Here is a 27,007-nt window from a genome sequence, read left to right as displayed (position 1 = left end):
ATATGTATGCACTCACTAACTGTAAAGTCGCTCTGGATAAGAGTGTCTGCTAAATTACTAAAATGTAAGCGCCTCTGGAGGTTCATAGAAAGAAACATATGGAAGGGTCAGGAGGAATGTCAACACTGAAGGTTGCACTTTACATGTTTTTATTGCAATAAACTGACAGAATAGCAAAGTGCCTTTCTAATGATAGCAATTGTTACTATTCAATAGAATATAAAGTCACGTCCCAAAGTATTGGCACCCTTGATAAAGATAAGCAACCAAAAAAAAGATTAAATACCTGTATTGTATCATCACCAAAATGGGAAAAATGTATTTTATACTAATACATTTGCTCAGAGAAAGATTGTTTAACAAGTTTAAAAAATCTAAAAATGACAAATTATTGCCACTCCTAAACATTCTTATATACTGTATAAAAGAAAAATAAATGTAACTTCATTCACATTCTACTTTTAAGTTTAAGTTAATCTCAATTTAAGGAACTGTATTGTGGCCTTCCCATGGCTTCCTGTTTCATTGGGGTATAAAAATTAGGTAACACACATGTAAAATTCCGTTGTCTTCCATCACCCCGGGGAAAGGCAAAGAACTCATGAATGAAAGGAGCCAAATGGTTTTTGACTTTCATAAATCAGGCAATGGGTACAAAAAAACTGGAAAAACAAATATACCAGTTACCGCTGTTAGAGCAAAATTAATAAGTTTAAAACAACTGGAACAGTGGTAAACTTGCCTGGTAGAGGACCCAAGTGTATCTTATCCCCACGCACAGTGAGGAAGATGGTTCGGGAGGCAAAGAAAAGTCCAAGGGCCACAGTTGGAGAATTGCAGAACTTGGTCGCATCTTGGGGTCACCAAGTCTCCAAATCTACAATTAGACAACATCTCCAAGCCAATAGGCTATTTGGAAGGGTTGCCAGAAAAAAAGCCTCTATTGAGAGCAACCAACAAATGTAAATGGCATTGGCACTTGGATTGTAACCGTGCTCTATGGTCAGTTGAAGCACAGCATATGCAGAAAATAACCTAATACCTACTGTAAATTATGGTGATGGATCTTTGATGTTATGGGGCTGATTTGCTTCCACTGGTCCTGGGGCCCTTTTTAAGGTCAACTGCGTCATGAACTCTACCAAGTACCAGGACATTTGAGCCAAAAACCTGGTTGCCTCTGCCAGGAGGCTGAAACTTGGCCGCAAGTGGATCTTCCAGCAAGACAATAACCCCAAGCGCACATCAAAATCCTACAAAGAAATGGTAGACCACAAAATCAACATTTTGCAATGGCCATCTGTCTCCGGACTTGAACCACATTGAAAACCTTTGGTTTGAATTGAAGAGGGCAGTCCATAAGCACAGATCAAAGGAGATCAAGGATCTAGAAAGATTCTTTATGGAGGAATTGTCTAAGATACCTCCCAATGTGTTCTTCAATAAAACATAGAAAAAGCACCGTTATCCTCGCCAGGAAAGGGTGCACAAAGTATTGAAAACAGGGGTGCCTCTCGTTTTTTTTTAACATTTTTTTTTATTACTTGTTAAACAAAACAAATGATCTGAGCAATTGTATTAGTATAACATAATATCGTACAAGCCTACAATGTAGCTCAGTATTTGTATTATTTATTTTATACAGTATTTTGCTCATCTTTATCAAGGGTGCCAATAATTTGGGATGTGACTGTATATACACAAAATAAAAATCTACAAAAACATGTCATACAACAAAAAACACAATAAGCATTTAAAAAAGCTATGGCCTTCCTTTTCATTTCACTATTATTTCTCAGAGATAAAAAGCAGCACTGGCTGAACTGAACACATCACCACAAAGTTATTTTACAGCTAAATCTGGAGCCAGCACACAGCCACTACATGCAGCCCTCGTAACACAGCTACAACACCGTCAGAACGTCTGGAGAACGTTTAGGAGGCGTCTAGGGATGTTGATTACTACAAAAACACCATTCAGAGTACGACTGTACAGCTTCAATCACAGTGGCACTGTGACATCACACACCAACGCCACACCCTCCACTTCCTGGTTCAGAGTCAGAGATCCTGGGCTTGTCAAATTCCCTTTTGATGGAATTGTGGCAAAACCAATGAAAAGCTGAAGTTTAAGATGGAGGTTCCACCTCTGATGTTGGACCGGGTATTGGGTTCAGGCCAGGGTTATGCACAGTTGCCTTGAACTACTCTTTCAACAGGCTAAAAACAACACATCTAACTCAGTGATGCATAGATCTAGCCTAGAGCCAACAATATGGTAAAAATGTGCTGCTGACCTAACTAGCTAACATATCCTGGTTCTAAACACCCATACACAGTCTTTCTATAAACTAGGGTACCAGAGAGGATTTCCTACACTGGACAACCTGTTACAGCTGTTGAAGCCATTGATAATAATCTGCCAATTTCTTTCATGTCATTGCATTAAGATATAAGGGGGGGATCATAGCTATCTACTAGCTATGGGTATCTACTAGCATGCTAGTAGATGCCCATAGACTTCCAGTCATTGTGCTAATGCTAGCTAACTTCCTTCAGACATACATTTCCATGAGTTCATCTGACTCTGGGAAAGTAGATAAAGGGATCTCATTGCCAAAATCCCGAAGTATCCCTTTAACCCACGTGTAAAACTCATTCCACGGAGGGCCGAGTGTCTGCGGGTTTTCGCTCCACCCTTATACTTAATTGATGAATTAAGGGCACTAATTAGTAAGGAACTCCCCTCACCTGGTTGTCTAGATCTTAATTGAAAGGAAAAACCAAAAAACCCTGCTTTAACCCTTTATCATGGTTGGTGTCTTGATGGATTTCTCAAAAATGATGTGACATAAAACATACATTTTCTGTCCTTGCATTTATGGCAGTGTAAATTGTCGTTATAGCAATATTAAGCATTCATTAATCAGTTAAATTAGACATTGAACTTGAACCCTGTAAGAATCCTCTAGCTGTCGGACAGTTTTTTATATAGAGATCTCAGAAATGCAGTGTAACTATGTAACATTTCGTGTCCTTATGTTACGGGGTGAAAAACGTTTTCATGGGCACACAAATCCAAAAGAATGTATGCATTGCAAAATCGAATGCTTCTAATCGAAAGAGTCACCTTACCTACTTAAAACCTAAATCAATACTGTCATTAACGTGGTTCTTCAATAATTATGCATAATACTTGTTGGAACGCGCATTTGGTGTCCAGCTGATTAGTTACACCGTGATATTTTCACACATCCTCATCTGATCCAGGAAGGAATTTTCTGAATGACTGTCAAGTGACGAACAGCTGTTGTGACGTCGCATGCACTAACTCCTCATGTCCGCCAGATGCACCAAACGCATTGCGTTCCGGCGGAAATCATTAATTGTCAATGGAGCAGTCTGCAATGCTACGTTGGGGATGCCTCACTAAGCTGCGGTGCGTTCTGTGTACCGCATGCGTTCAATATTTTCAACTTGTGCGTTGCTTTACCGTGCGGTGGTACAAACGGAAGTACACACACACTACAACTAGCTAGCTTTTAGCTAGTTGAGAAGTGAAGCACATGTACCTCAAGTACGGAAAATGTGGGCAAGACATCCAGAAAAACAAAACGCATATGCATCTGGTGGACAACGGGTGTAACACCTCGATCACACCTACAGGGTCATTGAGATTTGGTATACCAGAAGGACACTCATTTCCAATGGAACGGTGCATATGCCTTGCAACATTGCATTGCAGTGCATTCTGTGTTGAGCATACATTGGATAAATCGAACGTATACATCAAATTGTATGCATAGACGGCTTGACAGAAATGGTAGCAGAAGGTGAATGTTGAACTTTGTTGCACACATATCCAGATGATGCTGCGTGCCATTTTGCGCAAAGACACAGTAGGTGTGTTCGAGGCGCAAGTGCTGGAAAAAAGGTGTTCACAGGGAATGTCCAGAATATTTTTCTGTCTCATTCATTATGCCGGTGAAGACAGTTGTGCCTGGATCCACGTTGGATCTAATATCCCTAGCACATTGATGTTGATCATCTGTTGTCGTCTTGATTTACAGCAGGGTCTCGTTAGATTTAACAGAGAAAGCATCAAGGTAATGTGTTCATGTTTTCAGATGTTTTTGTGCCTCAGATTGGACACAGTCTACTGTGCCCAATTGTGTAGGATAGACTATTGAACAACACCCAACTCTATTCCTATTAATTATTCTGGATATAATGACAACAAGTTATATAGTCTAGTGGGCTTATTGACAATATGATCTGGTAATGAAATAACATGACAAATGCATGGGGCTTGAAGTAGCCTACTTGAACTTGAATTTGGAGCTCAGAAATTCAAGTACTGGAATATGCCTACCTTGAAAATCAGTTTGGTGTTTGAAAAGTTATTGTAATTATTGTAGCCAATTTATAAGTTCTACTGCTCCCTTATAATGTGATTTCATTTTTGATCCGTTTTTGTGAGATATCAGTTTTTTTGAGATATCAGTTTGTGTGAGATATCAGTTTGTGTGAGATATCAGTTTTTGTGAGAGAGGCCACTTTCGTTTTCTTCCCACAGCTTAATTTGAAGGGTGTTGCACTACTCTGTTGTGGTAAAACCACTTGCAGTTATTAGGAGGAGGACAACATCTAATGTTGGCTTCAACTTGGCTTTCCATACAAATCCTTCCATTGAAAAAGTTACCTGGTTTTTGGGCACTTTCTCAATATAAAAACAGCGATGGTGAGATTCAAATGGTGAGATGAATGCTACTGCTATTCATGGCTTTATTATGTGTCCCTGCGCCGGCCACATAGGCTACAGAAAAATCACCATGCATGCATCCAATCTATTTAGTCAGGCCATGTCCACATTATTCTCTCATATTTTACATTTTAGTCATTTAGCAGACGCTCTTATCCAGAGCGACTTACAGTTAGTGAATGCATACACGTTTTTTTGTTTGTTTTGTTTTATGTTTGTTTTTCCATACTAGCCCCCCGTGGGAAACGAACCCACATCCCTGCCGGCCAAACCCTCCCCTACCGAAGGACATATAGGACGTCCTATACATCCTATTGGACGACGCTGGACCAATTGTGCGCCGCTTTTTAGAATGTAATAATAATTTGAACATCATGTTTTGAAAAAATTCATTGGTAATAATCTACCTTTTTGACACCTGTTGCATGCTTTTTGGGGGTTCTATATTATGCCCTATATGTACAATTATATACATTATACAATTGTATAACGTTGAGGTCCTTGAAAATTACAATTAAGTGCTTGAATTTGACTTGCCAATGTCTGTATGAACCCTTCTTAAAGGATGTATAGTCCTAGGCCTATGTTGTTGTATAGGTGGAGTTATGGGCCAGTTTGCATATATTCACTTTTATTCCTCTAAGTACACATGTGGAACTGCATGAAAATCTTTTTTTGTTGACATTTTTATCCCAATGTCACACATTGGCCCCATTATTTATAGAAAACCCACATACACTTTGAATGCACTGTTCTATAGCTGTCAACCAACGCACGTGATGAGGACTTCAGCTATCTCAGGATTTGAATGGCAGATAATTTAAATAAAAAAAAATAAAAAAAACAGTTGAAAGTAACTTCCTATTCTATAGATCCGTCTGACACTTGGCACAGGAAGTGAAGGGCTTGGCATTGCTCTGTCACACAAACACAACGCTCAAGAGTTCAAAGGTTACAAAACAACAAAATGCCTCCTGCAATATTGTCATGCAATATACATTTTGACACGATTGAGAAGAGAATAACGAAAGCTTTCAGTCTGTCTGGCAGTGAACGGGTTATTTTACGGAACAGGAATGTCACACTTCCATACTTTGGGAATGTGACACAGATTCTCAACCCTTCTGCCGTGTGTACTGCAGGTCAGGGGGAACCAGAGACCACGCTCCCCACCCCGTCCACAGTCCAAGAGAGGACGGTTTCCATCCAGTCCACTCCAGAGTCTATGGCCGTTTGTCTAATGCATTTCTATGGAGCTCACACATCCTAACTAGGTGCCACAGTACATTTCAATAAATAAACAAGATGAGCAAAAGCTTCAAGTGGATCCATTGTGTGACTCTTGCTATTAATCTACTGTATATACTACTATAGTGAAGCTGCTAGGTTTCCAATACAGGTATAGAGCAGTTAGTTCATTAATACAGTGTTGACACTGGTCCAAACATGACAATCTTCAATGTGATGCCACTGATCGCGCAGAACAAATCTAGCATTTCTATATCTACGACATTTCGGTGCCTGTTACTATGGACACACAGCAAAGGGTTATCATGATTTTGTATCTGTGTGGTGCGGTTGCCTGGCAACGCAAGTAGAAGAGCAGTTCTTGGAGAATTTCAAAATAAAATGTACATAAACTATGCAAAACAGTATAAAATAAATAAAAAAGTCTAACTGAAAGGTACAAAAATCCTAATAAAATCGCCCACTTGAAATTCATTCGAATGGTGTGTTGGTATTGTTAATCTGCTGTTTTTGGGGATGCTTTTGTGTTCTCTACGCATTGTCCAAATAGCTGGCAGTATGTTTCTCTGTGTGTGTGTGTGTGGTAAGCTGCATGTACTTGACTTCTACACACACCTCTAGTGATGATATGTCTTGTGTCTCACCGACCCTCTACAGGATTTTCTAAGAGCTGCACAGCTTGTTTCCATTAATTCATGTCTATTAAAGACGGCATGGGGTAGTAATAGCAGACAACGTTTAAAATGGCAGAGAATTTCATTTCAGTCAATAATTCCCACTGTGTCAAAACATTTATGCCAAAACGGCTCAACTGGTTTAACATAAGCGTAAAAATCGCCCTTTATGCCTACAAGGCCCATAATCCCCCAGCAGGGGGTCGGTAGCCATATTTACAGAGTGCCTCAGAGCCAATCGGTTTTGCTTGCCCGCTTTAAACTTCAAACATTTGATGCAGAGGGCAGCGTGTAATAAGAAGTTATTGGCACTAAAATATCCTTCATGTCAAAAGTATGCCCTCAGCAGGACAGAGAAGTTCATTTATCCTCCTCCCTTCTCTCTCTTTCTTTCCCTCCCTCCCTCCCTCATTACGTAATTCCCTCCCTCCCTCATTACCTCATTACCTCTCTCCCTCATTCCCTCGTTCTCTCTCTCTGTTTGGAGAGGAGGAGTAGTGCATTCACCCTGATGCCTGGTGTCTGGCAGTGTTCAATGGGTTGGCCAGGTCTGTCTCTGTCTGCAAAGGCAAACACACCGAGGAAACAGATGGGTGAACACACACACTCTCACACATTGTCTCACATACACAGACCTCTTCCAAGCCACAGGGATTGTCTTTGTGTTTCAGTGTTTCTGTGGCAGTCCACAGCTCTGGAGTCAGTGGGAGGAGGGCCTTCACTATGGTAACTAACGTATAAGGCCAGGCAGTAACTGCTCTGAGATCAGTCCACCGAGCACAGAGAGAGACATTCCTTATCATCCTCACCAGGTCCACAGTACAGAACAGTACAGTACAGTACACCCCTAAACTTTAGGGTCCTTGACTTGTCATTTTCCTGTTCCCAGATTGTTCCATTCTAGCAGAGTGATCTTCACGTCTTTTGAAAAACAGACTACTGTTTCTGAGAAAAAAAACTAAATAAACTATAGCTATGAAATACAGTTTTCCAATGGACAGGGAGAAAAGAGAAGGAGAGAGAAAGGGAAAAAAGAGAGCAAGAGATACATACACTCATACTTCCACACGCATACACACACGTCCGCACATTCGAAGCACACACACTTTTCCACATGCTCACACACTTTTCCACATGCTCACACACGCACACACCCACCCACCCACACACGACAGAGCTGCTGCAGGGCATCTCACAGACAGGCAGCCAGGGCAACCAGGGGGGTGGGATTATACATGGATGGACAGATTGATTGAGAGCTTGGACACAGCAGTGATTAGACAGGTGGAGGTCCGGAGTAGCCCCTCCCTGGCGTGGTCTTGGTTGGGTCCGCGATGAGGACTATGGGATGAGGGCTATGGATCTGTCCCTTAGTCCACTGAGCCGGGGTGCAGGCTGAGGGCGGGGGGGTCCAGGCAGGTGGGGGAGTAGCTGAGGTGGGGTTCTTTGATCCACAGTAAGGGGGCACCGTTCTTGCCCTCCTGGGATTTGCTGTGTCTGCGGCTCTTGTAGCGTACCAGGAGCACGGCGATGAGGAGGATGCCGAAGATGGGGAACGGGTAGAAGAAGACAAAGTAGAAGAGAGAGTCGTTGGAGCACACCACCGACTGCAGGGTGGAGACTGTGGGGCGAGAGAGAGAGAGAGAGAGAGACAGAGAGAGAATGGGGGAAGAGAAAGAGAGATAGGGAGGGCAGAGAGAGCGAGAGAAAGGGAGAAAAATAAGGAGAAGGGCAAGGTAGAGAAAACAGAAAATTGGATGGGAGTGTGATATGGATGAAAAGATGACATCAATGGAGAGCATTCCATTATGGTGTAGTTTGATGTTTGTTTGGCATGCTAATAGCAGCCTATACTGTAGCTGACTGTCAGTACTAACTCAAACACCAGAATCATCAGTAAGATCAGCACAAGCCAATGCGCTCATATTTGGTCTCTAGAATAATAATGATACAAATAGGAGGAGTTGGTTGGCCAGGGCTGCTGTTAAACACTTTGTAACAAATGTATTTGTGAAAAAAAACACTTCTCTTGGAAAAACACTTTGCAGCTGAAATGTCAACAACAATAATAAGTCTCCATTCTATCGCATTGCCTTTGTTTTTCTAGCCCCAGGACATTGTCATTCACCATGTGGCACCATCTGTTTTATTTCTAAAAGGACTACAGAAATGTATTAATTGATTTACCCTGCTGGATCACGTTGACGATGGTGACGTCAGAGTTGTTGGTTGCCAGGCGATACCAGGCGTTGCGGGGGTTGAGCAGCCACTCCTCCACGTGACAGTAGTAGCGCCCAGCGTCAGCGGGTCGCGCCCCCTGGATGGTCAGACTGTAGAGGTCAGAGGTCGTCCTCTCAAACTGCAGGCGTGAGTTAGGCCCTGCCTCCTCGATTGGGCTACAGTTCCCGTTCCCGAACACGGCGTCGTGTCCGATGGAGAACACACAGTCCCGGTTTCCCTCTTCAACATCCCCCTGTTCTTCCTCCACTTCCTCTTCGGAGCGTGTGGAGGCGCGTTCCACGTACCAGGAAACGGAGAAGCGAGAGTCTCTGGAGGACTGGGAGGGAATGCTACAGCCCAACCGGATGGAACTGGACTGGGACACGGTGATATTAGACTCTGACTCCTCCACCTGTAACCGCACCTCTGCACAGAGAGAGGGGGAGGGGGAGGGGGAGATGGAGAGGGGGTGGGGGAGAGAGAGAGAGAGGGGGAGGGGGAGAGGGGGAGAGGGGGAGAGGGAGAGGGGGAGAGAAATAGAAGAAAATAAAAATTTTATAAGAATTGTCCTGCCTTGAAACAGAAAACTTCACACTGACCGATAGATTTCGATGTGCTTCAAATCATTATGTGCTTTAAAACTTCAACACACATAATCCAAAACACAATCATAAACTCAGTAGATAGCAAAATCTCTTTCACTGTGAATTTTTACGTGCCCAACTACCCCCAAATGCCAAAACCCTCGAAAATTTGGCTAACAGTGTTACACCAGCTGTCCATGGCCTTTCCAGTCCTTGGTTCCCCTCCAGGGCCAGCCCTGCCTCTTAGAGGCTTCTAGCCCAGGGGGGAGAGTGTCTGTGTGGGATGGCTACACTCCTACAGGGCCTGTACACTGACCCAGTTATAACGAGTAAAAAAGAACTGAACTTAAAAAGACTGATAGATCAGGCTGTTCACAGACTGTAATGTTTCCTCTGGTTAAAAGAAGAGAGGAAGCAAGCAAGCAGGCAGGCAGGCAGACAGGCAGACAGGCAAGGAGAGAGCTGGCATCTCGATCTGGTCTTATCTCCCTGTTCCTCTGACACGACAGAACCATTTCCGTCTGACTTACTGGGTGTCTGCATTCTTTAGCACCTTAATGAGACACTCCTATCGGCCCCCTGGGAAATCAGGCCTGGAACTTTGCCACCCATCTTTATATATTTATATAGTTGTAGATGTATAACTATAAATGGAATAAGAGCTCCCTGATATGGTGTTTGATAATAATAACCCAATCCCCTGGTGAGCCTCGGGATCCCGAAGGCACATCTTACCTCTGAGAAATACAGAGGTGAGACACTCAAAGAAAAAACATGAAAGTGATTCACTGATATACACACACAAAATCATGCATATACACACACACAGTCACACACATGCACAAACACACACTTGGGTCGCTGTGAGTTGAAAGCGACAAATAGATATGTTTCTGCCATGTATGTGTCACAGGGTATGTATGTGTGTGTGTGTGTGTGTGTGTGTTTTTCAGCATTAATGTAATTGGGGGAGCAGTGTCCACTTTGCTGCTTAAATAAAAGATGAGTGCTGTTGCTCTCTGCCCAGCTTCAGCCCTTCTGTCTGACCTTCATGTTGCAGTCGGGCAGATGCCACGGACACCCGCACATTTCACCCTGCATTTATAATGCCCTGCTCACAGGACCCCTGGCATAACAGATGCTTTCAGAGATGTTACGGGGAGGGGAAAGGGGGACTGGGGGTTACCCATGTTTGTCTGTAAACAGTCAAAATGTAGCGCAGATAGTCCGGAGTGTGAGGGGAGGAGATTGGGGGGGCATGGGGTGTAGACAGTAGGAGGGGGACTTGAAGGTGTGTAGAGGACATTGTAGGGTCGAGGTTATTGGGTTTGAGCTGAGTGAGGGTGTGTGGGGTTGTAGTTCTGTTGGGTAGTCAGGGGCATTAGGGGTTGGAGGGGTGGACAGGTGGGTTATGCCCCTCGGCTCTAGTGCCAGGCTATGCCCATCTGTGCCAGCTGGCACCAGAGCCACAACGTCCGCTCTGCCACCTGAGCTCTGCCCAGGGCAGGTGATGTGGTCATCAGAGCGAAACGGCCTTGAGGGCAGGGGGAGAGGATGAGGGGGAAAGTAGAGAAGGGGGGGGGGGGTGGGGGGGGGGGGTTATTAGGCACAACTGGTCACTGTTAGGAGGTGACAACCACATGGGCCAAGAACAGCTACTGTTAACCACAGAGAAAGACACAGAGCGAGAGAGACATAGCGAGAGACAGATAGAGAGAGAGACAGAGAGAGAGAGACAGAGAGAGAGAGAGAGAGACAGAGAGAGAGAGAGAGACAGATAGAGAGAGACAGAGAGAGAGAGAGAGACAGAGAGAGAGAGACACAGAGACAAATAGAGACAGAGAGAGAGAGACACAGAGACAAATAGAGAGAGACAGAGAGAGAGAGACACAGAGACAAATAGAGAGAGACAGAGAGAGAGAGACACAGAGACAAATAGAGAGAGAGACTGGGCTCTTGCTATATCTTTTGGGAAGATATGTGTGGGAAGGCTGAGGAGTCCCGTGCCAGTTTGTACCAGGCTCCCTCCCCTGATCCCTCCTTCCCTCCTCTTCTTCCTCACCTGGCTGTCTGACGAGGACCTGTGTGAAGCCTGAGGAGTCCCGTGCCAGTCTGTACCAGGCTCCGTCTGGGTCTGTGAGCCACTCCTCCACCAGGCAGTAGTATGTCCCAGAGTCGCTGCTCTCTGCCCTGTTTAGTGTCAGCGCATACAGACGTGGCGACATCCTCTCCGCCTGTACCCGCCGCCTCAACCTCTCCTCGTCTGCGTACGCACCATACTCAAATGCGCCTGAGCGCTCGATCCTCAGCAGGAGCTCGTCGGCCTCGGCGCCCGTCGTGCGGCGCACGTACCAAAGCACGGCGTGCTGTGAGTCGGTGCTGGTCTGGGAGGCCACGGAGCAGTTGACGCGCACACGGCTGTCCTCCAGGTAGACCAGGGACTGGTTGGTCTTCTGCACACGCAGCTTAGACACTGTGGAGGAGTGGGGGAGGGAGGGAGGGAGGGAAAGGGACAGGTAGAGAGGAATGGAGGGGGAGGGGGTAGAGAGGGGGGGAGAGAGGGAGTGAAGTGGTGAGAGGGGAAGGGAGTGAGAAGAGGAAGGGAGTGGGGGTAGAGAGGAGAGAGAGAGAGAACAGTTATTTCAACAATAATTTCAGTATTTAGAGAAACAAGTGAATGCTGGTGACAGGTATACAATGCAATTTCTGTTTGACAGATGTGTCGAGGCTGTCTTCATTTCCTGCTGAACAGGAGAGGATATTAGTGTGTGGGCAGAGGACAGAGAGAAGGAAAGGATGGCTGTCAGTGTACGACAGAGAGAGGGAGGAAAAGAGAGGAGGCCTTGAATAAGTTGGGCGGGTGACAAGAAATGATGTACAGTGAGGGAAAAAAGTATTTGATCCCCTGCTGATTTTGTACGTTTGCCCACTGACAAAGAAATGATCAGTCTATAATTTTTATGGTAGGTTTATTTGAACAGTGAGAGACAGAATAACAACAAAGAAATCCAGAAAAACGCATGTCAAAAATGGTATAAATTGATTTGCATTTTAATGAGGGAAATAAGTATTTGACCCCCTCTCAATCAGAAATATTTCTGGCTCCCAGGTGTCTTTTATACAGGTAACGAGCTGAGTTAGGAGCACACTCTTAAAGGGAGTGCTCCTAATCTCAGCTTGTTACCTGTATAAAAGACACCTGTCCACAGACGCAATCAATCAGATTCCAAACTCTCCACCATGGCCAAGACCAAAGAGCTCTCCAAGGATGTCAGGGACAAGATTGTAGACCTACACAAGGCTGGAATGGGCTACAAGGTCATAGCCAAGCAGCTTGGTGAGAAGGTGACAACAGTTGGTGTGATTATTCGCAAATGGAAGAAACACAAAAGAACTGTCAATCTCCCTCGGCCTGGGGCTCCATGCAAGATCTCACCTCGTGGAGTTGCAATGATCATGAGAACGGTGAGGAATCAGCCCAGAACTACACGGGAGGATCTTGTCAATGATCTCAAGGCAGCTGGGACCATAGTCACCAAGAAAACAATTGGTAACAAACTACGCCGTGAAGGACTGAAATCCTGCAGCGCCCGCAAGGTTCCCCTGCTCAAGAAAGCACATATACAGGCCCGTCTGAAGTTTGCCAATGAACATCTGAATGATTCAGAGGAGAACTGGGTGAAAGTGTTGTGGTCAGATGAGACCAAAATCGAGCTCTTTGGCATCAACTCAACTCGCCGTGTTTGGAGGAGGAGGAATGCTGCCTATGACCTCAAGAACACCATCCCCACCGTCAAACATGGAGGTGGAAACATTATGCTTTGGGGGTGTTTTTCTGCTAAGGGGACAGGACAACTTCACCGCATCAAAGGGACGATGGACGGGGCCATGTACCGTCAAATCTTGGATGAGAACCACCTTCCCTCAGCCAGGGCATTGAAAATGGGTCGTGGATGGGTATTCCAGCATGACAATGACCCAAAACACACGGCCAAGGCAACAAAGGAGTGGCTCAAGAAGAAGCACATTAAGGTCCTGGAGTGGACTAGCCAGTCTCCAGACCTTAATCCCATAAAAAATCTGTGGAGGGAGCTGAAGGTTCGAGTTGCCAAACATCAGCCTCGAAACCTTAATGACTTGGAGAAGATCTGCAAAGAGGAGTGGGACAAAATCCCTCCTGAGATGTATGCAAACCTGGTGGCCAACTACAAGAAACGTCAAACCTCTGTGATTGCCAACAAGGGTTTTGCCACCAAGTACTAAGTCATGTTTTGCAGAGGGGTCAAATACTTATTTCCCTCATTAAAATGCAAATCAATTCATAACATTTTTGACATGTGTTTTTCTGGATTTCTTTGTTGTTATTCTGTCTCTCACTGTTCAAATAAACCTACCATTAAAATTATACACTGATCATGTCTTTGTCAGTGGGCAAACGTACAAAATCAGCAGGGGATCAAATACTTTTTTCCCTCACTGTAGAGAGGGAAAGATGAAGGGAGGAGGAGTAGGGAAGATTCAGTTTAATAGTGAGAGAGGGAAAGGTGGATATAGGGAGAGTTGAAGGAATCCAGGCTGTGGGAGCAAGAGAAGAAGAGATGGAGAGAGGAAGGAAGGAGGGGTAATAGACCTGTGAGAGTTAGAGGGAGGAAGAGGGGGAGATATGGAGTGCTAGAATAATATGTCAGGGAGGTACAGTAGTGGATTGGTTACCGGGACATCAGGTGTGACATTAGATTACATTAGCTACTGTTATTTTATTGTACTACTTTAATTATTTGTAATTATTTGTTATTTTTCTATTTTCTACTTCAGTTTATTTTAGTAAATACTTTCTTAACACTTATTTTCTTAAAACTGCATTGTTGGTTAAGGGCTTGTAAGTAAGCATTTCACTGTAAGGTCTACACCTGTTGTATTTGGCGCATGTGACAAATAACATTTGATTTGATTAGCTACAGGTACAAAAGGTATGACCGACCGGGTGTGTCTCAGAGTGGGAGAGTCTTTAGGAGGGGAAACACAGCCTGTGCACGTGCACACACACCTCGACTGAGCCCCATTCCATCACTACATGGGCCCTCAAATCCTCAAAAAGTTCTACAGCTGCACCATTGAGAGCATCTTGACTGGCTGCATCACCGCTTGGTATGGAAATAGCACCGCCCTCGATCACATGGCGCTACAGAGGGTGGTGTGGACAGCCCAGTACATCACTGGGGCCAAACTCCCTGCCATCCAGGACCACTATATCAGGCGGTGTGAAAGGATGTCTCGGAAAATCGTTAAAGACTCCTTCCATCCAAGCCATAGACTGTTCTCTCTGTTTCCGCACGGCAAGCGGTACCGGTACATCAAGTCTGACACCAACAGGCTCCTGAACATCTTCTAAGACTGCTAAATAGCTAACTAGATAGCTAACAAAATGGCTACACAGACTGAGTTGACCCTTGTATTTTTTCACTGTATCTATGCACACTCGCAGGCCAGCACACACTCAAGCACACTGACCCTCCAACACACACACAAACACTCACTCCATCATTTGCTCACACACATAATATGCACATACATTAATACTGACTCTACACACACACACACACACCCACTCACAAACAATAATATACGCTGCTGCTACACTGTTTATCATATATCCTGATGCCTAGTCACCTTACCCCTATACATATCTACCTCTATCACTCCAGTATCCCTGCACATTGTTAATATGGTACTGGAACTGACCCTGTATATAGTATGCTTACTTACTTTCTCGTATTCTTCTTATTTTTATTTCTTGTGTGTTTTTGTTCTACCTTGTTATTTTTAATATTACATTTTTATTGATTAATGCATTGTTGGTTTTAGAGCTTGCAAGAAATGCATTTCGCTGGACTTGAAACCATTGAAACATAACTAGCACATTAATAACTGACAAGTCACACATGAAAAGGTACGTTATCAATGTAAAATAAAACCAACCTCACTTGAACACTAGGGCATGAAATAGGACAAATCCACCACTAACACAGACAGAGGCTTGTGAGTATGACACACACACACACTTCTCTCTATTGCCTGTGCTAAGCCTTGATAGGACTGATTGCCTGGAGTCACAACCATCTGCCTACAGAATTTCACCCTTACTCACAGATTGGTGAATACGCTCAGATGGTCAGTGTGTGTGTGTGTGTGTGAGAGCTAGCATTTGGCCGCACTCTTAGGCGTATTTTCACAGCTAAAAGGCATCCCGGGCCCTCTCCCCTCTCCGCAGTGGCCTCTCCAGTGAGTTCTGAAATTAGTCATCATCAGCTGGCTACACACGGGAGAGGCTCGCTCTCTGAATGCTCGGAACAGCGACAATCACTCCAGCCAGAATTACCACCGAACCCCCCAGATCCTGGCAATCATTCTCCGGGAGAGAATAACCTCTGTATCTCCTGGAGTGTAACCTTGCTGGTTTTGATTGGCATAGGACAAAGCACAGCGCTGTTTTTCCCCATTTGAAGTTAGACTCCATTAGGAAAATGCATTGCATTGCATTCAGAGTCGTCGTCGGGTGAGGTTGTGTCTCTCTCTGGCGGGAGGTAAGCTTGGCTTATATGGCTTATATACATAGTTTAAGCTTTGTCGAGTAAAGCTTAAACTATGTATTTAGATTGTAGTTAGGTATTGTAGGTAGTTATCGTGGGTTGTTGTATGTCATTATTGTAGGTATTGTATTCGGCTGAGCCCGGTGAAGCACGAAGCTAGCTAACCCACTACCTGGACTAGCTAGCGGGTAGCTATTGGTAACTATTAGCAACTGTGGATAGTTGTTTCACGCCTGAGAGTACCTGTAATTACGCCAGCTAGCTGCCTACAATAATTACATACAATAATGTCTACCATTCAGCTGTTTTTCTAACCTCATTGTCTGAAGCGTTAACGTTAGGTAGTAAGTAGCTACTGTGCTCGAAATGTAGCTAGCTTGTTGCTACCTGGATACTACTAAACAATAGCTGGAACGACCTACCAAACAGATGCGAACTGGCTGAGTCAATTCAGTGGCTAGCTTTGCACTTGGCTAGCTAACAGTAGCTGCTAGGGGTAAGTTATAACCTACATTTGTGTTTTGTTTTTACATACTGGTAACCAGAGTCGTTCAAGGGAATTCGGGACATGGGTGACTAGTTAACGTTAGCTTGGCTCTCTCTGTGTGTTCGTGCCGTGGGAGGACGGGTTTCTTTGTAGGCAGAAAGCAATGGCTAGCTAGTATGCTAACTATTCTAGCTAACTAACTGGCTGAATAAGTTGACGACGGACTCGCTCAAGCTGTTGGGACTAACCCACAACGTTAGACACGGACACGAATGATCTGCTTGGCGTGTTGACACACTGGTGGTTTGTTGTGGCCGAGTATTGGTGCTAAACCGTGTTGTTGGAGTCCGGCATGCTAGTTGGCTGTGGCGTCATATGACTAGGTGCCCTGGACGGTTTTCACAGAAGAATACTGTAACAAGTTAGCTAGCTGAATAAACTAAGTTAGTCTATTCCTTGAAAACATTGATCCGCTGTAGTTTACAACAATTATAGTTTCTGAGGTGGAAGTTGGGAGAGTTATATTTGGGTGTTTCAGTGAAACGTAAGTGAGGGAGGCCCCGCTCTCTCGCTTTCCCAGATGTTTAGTTCATTTCATTCCGATCTCCTTTGCATTATTGTAGCCATTTTCTGTAGCCTGTCAACTATGTCTCTGTCTATCCCTGTTCTCTCCTCTCCGCACAGGCTATACTAACGCCTTACACCGCGTGGCTGCTGCCTCTCTAACCTGGTGGTCCCTGCACGCACGACCCACGTGGAGTTCCAGGTCTCCGGCAGCCTCTGGAACTGCCGTTCTGCGGCCAACAAGGCAGAGTTCATCTCAGCCTATGCTACCCTCCAGTCCCTCGACCTCTTGGCGCTGACGGAAACATGGATTACCACTGAAAACACTGCTACTCCTACTGCTCTCTCCTCGTCTGACCATGTGTTCTCGCATACCCCGAGAGCATCTGGTCAGTGGGGTGATGGCACAGGAATCCTCATCTCTCCCAAGTGGACATTCTCTCTTTTTCCCCTGACCCATGAATTCCATGCTGTCACAGTCACTAGCCCATTCAAGCTTAACATCCTTGTCATTTATCGCCCTCCAGGTTCCCTTGGAGAGTTCATCAATGAGCTTGACGCCTTGATAAGTTCCTTTCCTGAGGATGGCTCACCCCTCACAGTTCTGGGTGACTTCAACCTCCCTACGTCTACCTTTGACTAATTTCTCTCTGCCTCCTTCTTTCCACTCCTCTCCTCTTTTGACCTCACCCTCTCACCGTCCCCCCCCCCCCCCCCCTACTCACAAGGCAGGCAATACGCTTGACCTCATCTTTACTAGATGCTGTTCTTCTACTAATCTCACCGCAACTCCCCTCCATGTCTCCGACCACTACTTTGTATCCTTTTCTCTCTCGCCCTCCTCCAACAATACTCTCTCTGCCCCTACTCAGATGGTAATGCGCCGTCGCAACCTTCGCTCTCTCTCTCCCGCTACTCTCTCCTCTTCCATCCTATCATCTCTTCCCTCTGCTCAATCCTTCTCCCTCCAATCTCCCGATTCTGCCTCCTCAACCCTCCTCTCCTCCCTTTCTGCATCCTTTGACTCTCTATGTCCACTATCCTCCCGGCCGGCTCGGTCCTCCCTTCCTGCTCCGTGGCTTGACGACTCATTGCGAGCTCACAGAACAGGGCTCCGGGCAGCCGAGCGGAAATGGAGGAAAACTAGACTCCCTGCGGACCTGGCATCTTTTCACTCCCTCCTCTCTACATTTTCTTCATCTGTTTCTGCTGCTAAAGCCACTTTATACCACTCTAAATTCCAAGCATCTGCCTCTAACCCTAGGAAGCTATTTGCCACCTTCTCCTCCCTGCTGAATCCTCCCCTCCCTCTCTGTGGATGACTTCGTCAACCATTTTGAAAAGAAGGTTGACGACATCCGATCCTCGTTTGTTAAGTCAAATGACACTGCTGGTCCTGCTCACACTGCCCTACCCTATGCTTTGACTTCTTTCTCCCCTCTCTCTCCAGATAAAATCTTGTGACTTGTGACGGCCGGCCGCCCAACAACCTGCCCGCTTGACCCTATCCCCTCCTCTCTTCTCCAGACCATCTCCGGTGACCTTCTGCCTTACCTCACCTCGCTCATCAACTCATCCTTGACCGCTGGCTATGTCTCTTCTGTCTTCAAGAGAGCGAGAGTTGCACCCCTTCTCAAAAAACCAACACTCGATCCCTCTGATGTCAACAACTACAGACCAGTATCCCTTCTTTCTTTTCTCTCCAAAACTCTTGAGCGTGCCGTCTCTAGCCAACTCTCTTGCTATCTCTCTCAGAATGACCTTCTTGATCCAAACCAGTCAGGTTTCAAGACTGGTCATTCAACTGAGACTGCTCTTCTCTGTGTCACGGAGGCTCTCTGCACTGCTAAAGCTAACTCTCTCTCCTCTGCTCTTGTCCTTCTAGACCTGTTTGCTGCCTTTGATACTGTGAACCATCAGATACTCCTCTCCACCCTCTCCGAGTTGGGCATCTCCGGCGCGGCTCACTCTTGGATTGCGTCCTACCTGACCGGTCGCTCCTACCAAGTGGCATAGCGAGAATCTGTCTCCGCACCACGTGCTCTCACCACTGGTGTCCACCAGGGCTCAGTTCTAGGCCCTCTCCTATTCTCACTATACACCAAGTCACTTGGCTCTGTCATATCCTCACATGGCCTCTCCTATCATTGCTACGCAGACGAAACACAACTAATCTTCTCCTTTCCCCCTTCTGTTAACCAGGTGGCGAATCGCATCTCTGCATGTCTGGCAGACATATCAGTGTGGATGACGGATCACCACCTCAAGCTGAACCTCGGCAAGACGGAGCTGCACTTCCTCCCGGGGAAGGACTGCCCGTTCCATGATCTCGCCATCACGGTTGACAACTCCGTTGTGTCCTCCTCCCAGAGTGGGAAGAGCCTTGGCGTGACCCTGAACAACACCCTGTCGTTCTCCGCTAACATCAAGGCGGTGACCCAATCCTGTATGTTCATGCTCTACAACAATCGGAGAGTACGACCCTGCCTTACACAGGAAGCGGCACAGGTCCTAATCCAGGCACTTGTCATCTCCCGTCTGGATTACTGCAACTCGCTGTTGGCTGAGCTCCCTGCCTGTGCCATTAAACCCCTACAACTCATCCAGAATGCCGCAGCCCGTGTGGTGTTCAACCTTCCTAAATTCTCTCACGTCACCCCGCTCCTCCGCACACTCCACTAGCTTCCAGTTGAAGCTCGCATCTGCTACAAGACCATGGTGCTTGCCTACGTAGCTGTGAGGGGAACGGCACCTCCGTACCTTCAGGCTCTGATCAGTCCCTACACCCAAACGAGGGCATTGCGTTCATCCACATCTGGCCTGCTGGCCCCCCTACCTCTGCGGAAGCACAGTTCCCGCTCAGCCCAGTCAAAACTGTTCGCTGCTCTGGCACCCCAATGATGGAACAAGCTCCCTCACGACGCTAGGACAGCGGAGTCACTCACCACCTTCCGGAGACACTTGAAACCCCACCTCTTTCAGGAATACCTGGGATAGGATAAAGTAATCCTTCCTTCTCTCTGTGTGTGTGTGTTTTATTTTATTTATTTCACCTTTATTTAACCAGGTAAACCAGTTGAGAACAAGTTCTCATTTACAACTGCCACCTGGCCAAGATAAAGCAAAGCAGTGCGATAAAAACAACAACAACACAGAGTTACACATGGGATAAAACAAAACATACAGTCAATAACACAATAGAAAATCTATATACAGTGTGTGCAAATGTAGTAAGTTATGGAGGTAAGGCAATAAATAGGCCATAGTGCAAAATAATTACAATTTAGTATTAACACTGGAATGATAGATGTGCAGAAGATGATGTGCAAATAGAGATACTGGGGTGCAAATTAGCAAAATAAATAACAATATGGGGATGAGGTAGTTGGGTGGGCTAATTACAGATGGGATGTGTACAGGTGCAGTGATCGGTAAGCTGCTCTGACAACTGATGCTTAAAGTTAGTGAGGGAGATAGTCTCCACCTTCAGAGATTTTTGCAGTTCGTTTCAGTCATTAGCAGCAGAGAATAATAATATAATAATAATAATAATATGCCATTTAGCAGACGCTTTTGTCCAAAGCGACTTACAGGCATGCGTGCATATATTTTTTTAACGTATGGGTGGTCCCGGGGATCGAACCCACTACCCTGGCGTTACAAGCGCTGTGCTCTACCAATTGAGCTACATAGGACCACAAGGAATGGCGGCCAAAGGAGGTGTTGGCTTTGGGGATGACCAATGAAATATACCTGCTGGAGCGCATACTACGGGTGGGTGTTGCTATGGTGACCAATGAGCTAAGATAAGGCGGGATTTGCCTAGAAGAGATTTATAGATGACCTGGAGCCAGTGGGTTTGGCGACGAATATGTAGTGAGGGCCAGCCAACGAGAGCGTACAGGTCACAATGGTGGGTAGTATATGGGGCTTTGGTGACAAAACGGATGGCACTGTGATAGACTACATCCAATTTGCTGAGTAGAGTGTTGGAGGCTATTTTGTAAATGACATCGCCGAAGTCAAGGATCGGTAGGATAGTCAGTTTTACGAGGGCATGTTTGGCAGCATGAGTGAAGAAGGCTTTGTTGCGAAATAGGAAGCCGATTCTAGATCTAACTTTGGATTGGAGATGCTTAATGTGAGTCTGGAAGGAGAGTTTACTGTCTAACCAGACACCTAGGTATTTGTAGTTGTCCACATATTCTAAGTCAGACCCGCCGAGAGTAGTGATTCTAGTCGGGCGGGCGAGTGCAAGCAGCGTTCGATTGAAGAGCATACATTTAGTTTTACTAGCGTTTAAGACCAGTTGGAGGCTCCGGAAGGAGTGTTGTATGGCATTGAAGCTCGTTTGGAGGTTTGTTAACACAGTGTCCAATGAAGGGCCAGATGTATACAAAATGGTGTCGTCTGCATAGAGGTGGATCTGAGCTTCACCAGCAGCAAGAGCGACATCACTGATATACACAGAGAATAGAGTCGGCTCGAGAATTGAACCCTGTGGCACCCCCATAGAGACTGCCAGAGGTCCAGACAACAGGCCCTCCGATTTGACACATTGAACTCTATCTGAGAAGTAGTTGGTGAACCAGGCGAGGCAGTCATTTGAGAAACCAAGGCTATTTAGTCTGCCAATAAGAATGCGGTGATTGACAGAGTCGAAAGCCTTGGCCAGGTCGGAGAAGACAGCTGCACAGTACTGTCTTTTATCGATCGCGGTTATAATATCGTTTAGGACCTTTAGCGTGGCTGAGGTGCACCCATGACCAGCTCGGAAACCAGACTGCAGAGCGGAGAAGGTACAGTGGGATTCGAAGTGGACGGTGATCTGTTTGTTAACTTGCCTTTCAAATACTTTCGAAAGGCAGGGCTGGATGGATATAGGTCTGTAACAGTTTGGATCTAGATTGTCACCCCCTTTGAAGAGGGGGATGACCGCGGCAGCTTTCCAATCTCTGGGGATCTCAGACGTTACAAAAGAGAGGTTGAACAGGCTAGTAAATAGGGGTTGCTACAATTTCGGCGGCTAATTTTAGGTGTCCAGATTTTGCAGCTCTTTCAGAACATCAGCTTTCTGAATTTGGGTGAAGGAGAAGCAGGGGCATGGGCAAGTTGCGGGGGGACGGGGACGGGGGGGACGGGCAGAGCTGGTGGCCGGGGTAGAGGTAGCCAGGTGGAAAGCAGTGTGTGTGTGTACCTGTTTTCCTACCTTATCAGGAACCCAATGTCCTGACAATGTAGGGAAAAAAAACTTTTTTCAGGTCCGGAATTTGTTAAAATGCTATTTTAAGCTTAAGGGTTAGGTTTAGGGTTTTGGGGTTAAGGTTAGGGTGTGTGTGTGTGTGTGTGTAGGGTGTGTTTGTGAATGCTTTGAGAATAGAGCATGCATATATAGAGGCCTGTTCAATCATGCATCTGTAACAAGGCCATACATCATGCATGGGTACTACCAATTCCCTTTACAGCTGGATTCTTACATTTATCTCTCCGTGTTTGTGTGTGTTTCAGACAGTCTGCCAATGTCTATGTTAAGTGTGTTTGCGTGTTCTGTGCGAGTGTGTTTCTTTAATGAGTCTCGTGGGTACCAAACCAAAGTAAGACAAATCCATAATTGGAAACACTTGTCATCTCCTTTCTGCATTAGCTGGTGTGTCACTCAAACCCTTATGTCTTTATGTGTTTTTGTGCACAACAGGCTCTGAGATTTGTTCTACTCTCCCTCTCAGCTCTGTGTGATCTCTCCCCAGTGCAAGAGATAGTGAGTGCTGCTGAGATCTCGTGTATGATTATGTCCCTCCAAGACCTCCTTACTCTTTACTACTGTCAGTGTAGGGGCGGATTCTTGGAATTGTGAGCCAATCAGATGCTAGATCGTGTAGATGAGGAAGAGATTATCATATTAGAAGTTAACCTTGAACATTAATGCTGCCATCGCACTTCCCTCCATGCTGGTTTCCAGGGCAACCCCATCTCCCAGGGCGACCAAGGGCGTGGCCAGAATACCTGAAGGAGTCCCGCTGGGTCTCCCAGTCAGGGAGCAGACCCAATTAAACGCTGCCAGAGAGCCCTGCACTGCCATCGCCAGGCACGATTAAACAAACAGTTAATTAACATTCAGCCCCTGACTCTCCAAAAACAGAACGAGTGTTCTCTATTTGTTGGAAAATGAAACGAGCAAGTCAACAAATGTGTGAAAAGCCTACTCCCTCCCTGAGTGTGTCCAGTTTGTCGTCAGAAGGCGTTAATTGTGGCGTGTTGCTGCAGAGCCCAGATAAAGCTTGCTTTTATTCCCCCTTATTTATCAGTGGCGTAAAGCACACAATGACCTTACACACAGCATCATTCACGGCAAGAAGAAAAGCAGGAAAACAAGCTTTATGACGCCGCGTTCCCTCTTCACGCTCCTTATAGCTATATACCACAGCGCGGCCAAGCGGTTTTTATTTGCTGAGCCACGTGTAGGAACAGATGAAAACGTCTTGGGGAGGTATTTTACGGTCCAGGGGGTGGGGAGGAAAGTGGACAGTTAAGGCTGTGCTCTGCAGTATCTCTCAAACCTCTCACCATCACTCACTAGCAGTCTAATCAGAACACCACCTATCTGTCTGTCTGTCTGCCTGAACTCAATGACACGGCATCAACTACAGTTCACAGACCGGTCCAAAACAGCCCAACTATAGGGATGTGTGGTATTAAATACTATGCAGGAAAGAAACCTTCCAGCATTCATCCAGATGGCCATCTCAACCAGTGTCTGTTGTGATTAGGGCAATGTCACAGTAACAGAGTGACACAGAGACTCTGATATTTCACTTTAAAATGTATGTCAAACAAAAACCAATGATTGCAATGTCAAACAAACCATACAACTCTATGCACAAGGACTACTTTTAACAATTTCCACTGAAATCTGCACTGTTCTTCAAGTAAATGTGTTTTTGTAAAATTTCTGTGGAAAGTGTTAAAAGTAGTCATTGTGCATAGAGTTGTATGGTTTGTTTAACTTTGCAATCATTGGTTTTTGTTTGACATACATTTTAAAGTGAAAAATCGGATTACTGTTACCTTGGAATTGCCCATTACGCAATACATCACTCTGTTCAGATGCAGACTGTGGCACTCCCTAGGTTGATATCTTATCTCAATCGCTTTCTCTCGCTCTCCATCTCCTTCTCTGTTGGTCTGTCTAACTCTCTCTCTCTAACCCCTTCCTCTCACTCCTCTTGCTCTCGTGCTCTACACCTCCCTCTGTTGTCTCCATCTCATCCCTCCATCTCTCTTCCTCACCTCCTCTCTCTCAATCTCTCACCCTCCTCATCTCCATCTCTCACCCCCTTCTCTCTCTCGCTCTCTCTCTCTCTAACCCCTGCTGCTGTCTGTCCCAGACTCCGTGCCCCTGCCAATCACAGCCAGTCTCATCACCTGCCAGGACATGCATATTCAGCAGGCTCACCTACGGGTTCATGCATATTCATGAGGCTTTGATGAAGAGCTCAGACAGGAGGTGTTGTCAGTCCCTGGTTCATATTTTGCTGCTCAGTCTTAAATAGAGTGTTTTCTGTGCTTTATGATCATTCATCTGAAAAGACTTGACAGCTGGAGACATTGGATACATCGGATGCATAATTTAGAGGGTTTGGGTTAAATGCGGAAGATGCATTTTGGTTGAATGCATTCAGTTGTGCAACTGACTAGGTATCCCCTTTACCAATATTGCACTACTATATCAGAAATAGGGTGCCATTTGGAACAAAGACAATATGATTACTCCCCACTCAGCCTAGGGGCCTGCTATCATCTCTCTACCTACTCAGGCCTTTTGACGAAATATGCTTCAGTCACAGTTTCTAAACTCAAGAGGTGCAACATCGTGAGAATTCCGGGAACGCTTGCGAAATAGACCAATCAGATCAGGCCGTGATTTGGGGTTTGAGAAGTTATCGAGAGAAGTGACAAATTATTCCTTAGTTGTTCATTTTCTCGAAATCAACCTAGAGTCGAGCCAATGTCTTAAGTAGTTGAACATATTATTACTCCAACCTTGTGACAGTGACAAACTGACACGTTTTCATTTTCGTCAAAAACACAGTTAGACCAGATGACGTGTTTCAGCACATCAGCATAGCTAGCCAACGTCGCCATGACATGACCTACAAGCGTGATCTGGGATTTCTATTGGAGAAGCAGTTTCTGCCTATCTTCATACTGTGCTGTCTTTGCTTCACTATTTCAGGCCTACAAGTCCTCATGCCATTGGGGCAGTGGGGAAGAACCAAGTCAGAGAAAGGAGACAGAGGACATGAAGATGAGGATTAGAAAATGAATGAAAAAAGGTAGATGAATGAAAAAAAGAGGAGAGAGAAGCAGCGGCGGGGTGAAGAAAGAGGAGCAGCGGCGGGGTGAAGAGAGAGGAGCAGCGGCGGGGTGAAGAGAGAGGAGTGAGAACAGGAGAGAGGAGCAGCGGCGGGGTGAAGAGAGAGGAGTGAGAACAGGAGAGAGGAGCTGCGGCGGGGTGAAGAGAGAGGAGTGAGAACAGGAGAGAGGAGCAGCAAAGAGAAAAGAGAGGAGGCAAGAGGGAGCATGAGGAAATAGAGGATGTAGGGGAGCTAAAAAAAAGAAGGAAAAAATAGAGAGTTCTCATGGGAGGAATTGGGACCAGCGGGGGGGTGGTTCTCTTGGGTCTCCACTCAGGGAGGCTTAACGTTATAAACCCAGCCCGCTTCTCCGTTAGCATTAGTCTAGCCACAGGCTGAGCCCCAGAGGGATGTAGAAAATGTAGAGGGTAAAGAGCTCAGACACACTCTCATCCTCCAGGATGGCTCACTCCGGCTGGGCCACTCCTCCCTGGCCCGGAGCCCTATCTCTGGGGAGAGGTCAGAGTGGGTTCCCTTCGGGGAGGGATGAGGGATGGGGCTATCCCCTGGCTGTGGAGCAGCTGCTCCTCTGTTCCACTGCTATAATGGGGAGCCTTATTGCTATGCTAATAATGCTGATGTATCTCTGATCCTTTTGTGTCGAAGGGAGAGTCCCCCCCCCCACCAGCCCACCACCCCTCTTGTCCCATCTCACACTCCCCCCGATGTCATTAAGATTGGGGTAATTATGGGGATCTGCACACACCCAACGGCCCCCTCACACACACACGTACATATGCGAACACACACGCCTGGCTGCCTTTCTCCTCTGCCTCCTGCTCGTTGTCTCAGAGGCGGATCACTGGACTCTGCCTGGCCTAACGGGAAAGGGAGGAGTTGAGGGAGGGAGGGAAGAAGGGGGAGAGGGAAGGTGAGGAGGGTCAGGGCAGGGCAGGGGAACTCTGGGTAGTGTTTAATGACCCCCCAGAAGCAGACAGGGAAATGGGAGAATGAAGTCATACCAGACAGGCCTGCGTGAGTGCGTGAGTGTGTGTGTATGTGTGTGTGTGTGTGTGTGTGTGTGTGTGTGTGTGTGTGTGTGTGTGTGTGTGTGTGTGTGTGTGTGCGTCCTTGCATGCGTACACTGTGTATGCGTGTGTGTGGAGAAAGGGGGTCTGCTAGTAAACATAAATTATGTCCATTAAATCAGTGGTGGACTGTGGTTGTAGATATTGTTCAGGGAATCCAGTGCTGACTGCAGACCTCTCAGTGCTGACTACAGACCTCCCTCTATATATATATATATATATACACAGTGCCTTCAGAAAGTATTCAGACCCCTTGACTTTTTCCACATTTTGTTACATTACAGCCTTATTCTAAAAATTAAAACAATTATAATGATCAATCTACACACAATACCCCATAATGACAAAGTAAAAACAGCTTTTTAGAAATTTTAGCAAATGTATTACAAATAAAAAACAGAAATATCTTATTTACATAAGTATTCAGACCCTTTGC

General features: G+C 45.9%; 1 pseudogene across 1 annotated transcript in view; it reads right to left on the bottom strand.

Moving 5' to 3' along the window:
• Window positions 1–7,519: 7,519 nt before the first annotated feature.
• Window positions 7,520–27,007, bottom strand: part of LOC311143806 (immunoglobulin superfamily member 3-like) — an 89,260-nt pseudogene continuing 69,772 nt past the window's right edge. Inside the window, exons 6-8 of the transcript in view lie at window positions 11,551–11,961; window positions 8,872–9,330; window positions 7,520–8,305 (exon numbers count right to left, since the gene is read on the bottom strand). The product of the transcript in view is annotated as an immunoglobulin superfamily member 3-like (transcript). The remainder of the gene's footprint in view (window positions 8,306–8,871; window positions 9,331–11,550; window positions 11,962–27,007) is intronic.

Source organism: Coregonus lavaretus (genome assembly GCF_964263955.1).
Source record: "Coregonus lavaretus genome assembly, chromosome: 16".
Lineage (NCBI taxonomy): Eukaryota > Metazoa > Chordata > Actinopteri > Salmoniformes > Salmonidae > Coregonus > Coregonus lavaretus.
This window is presented reverse-complemented; position numbering and strand designations above follow the sequence as displayed.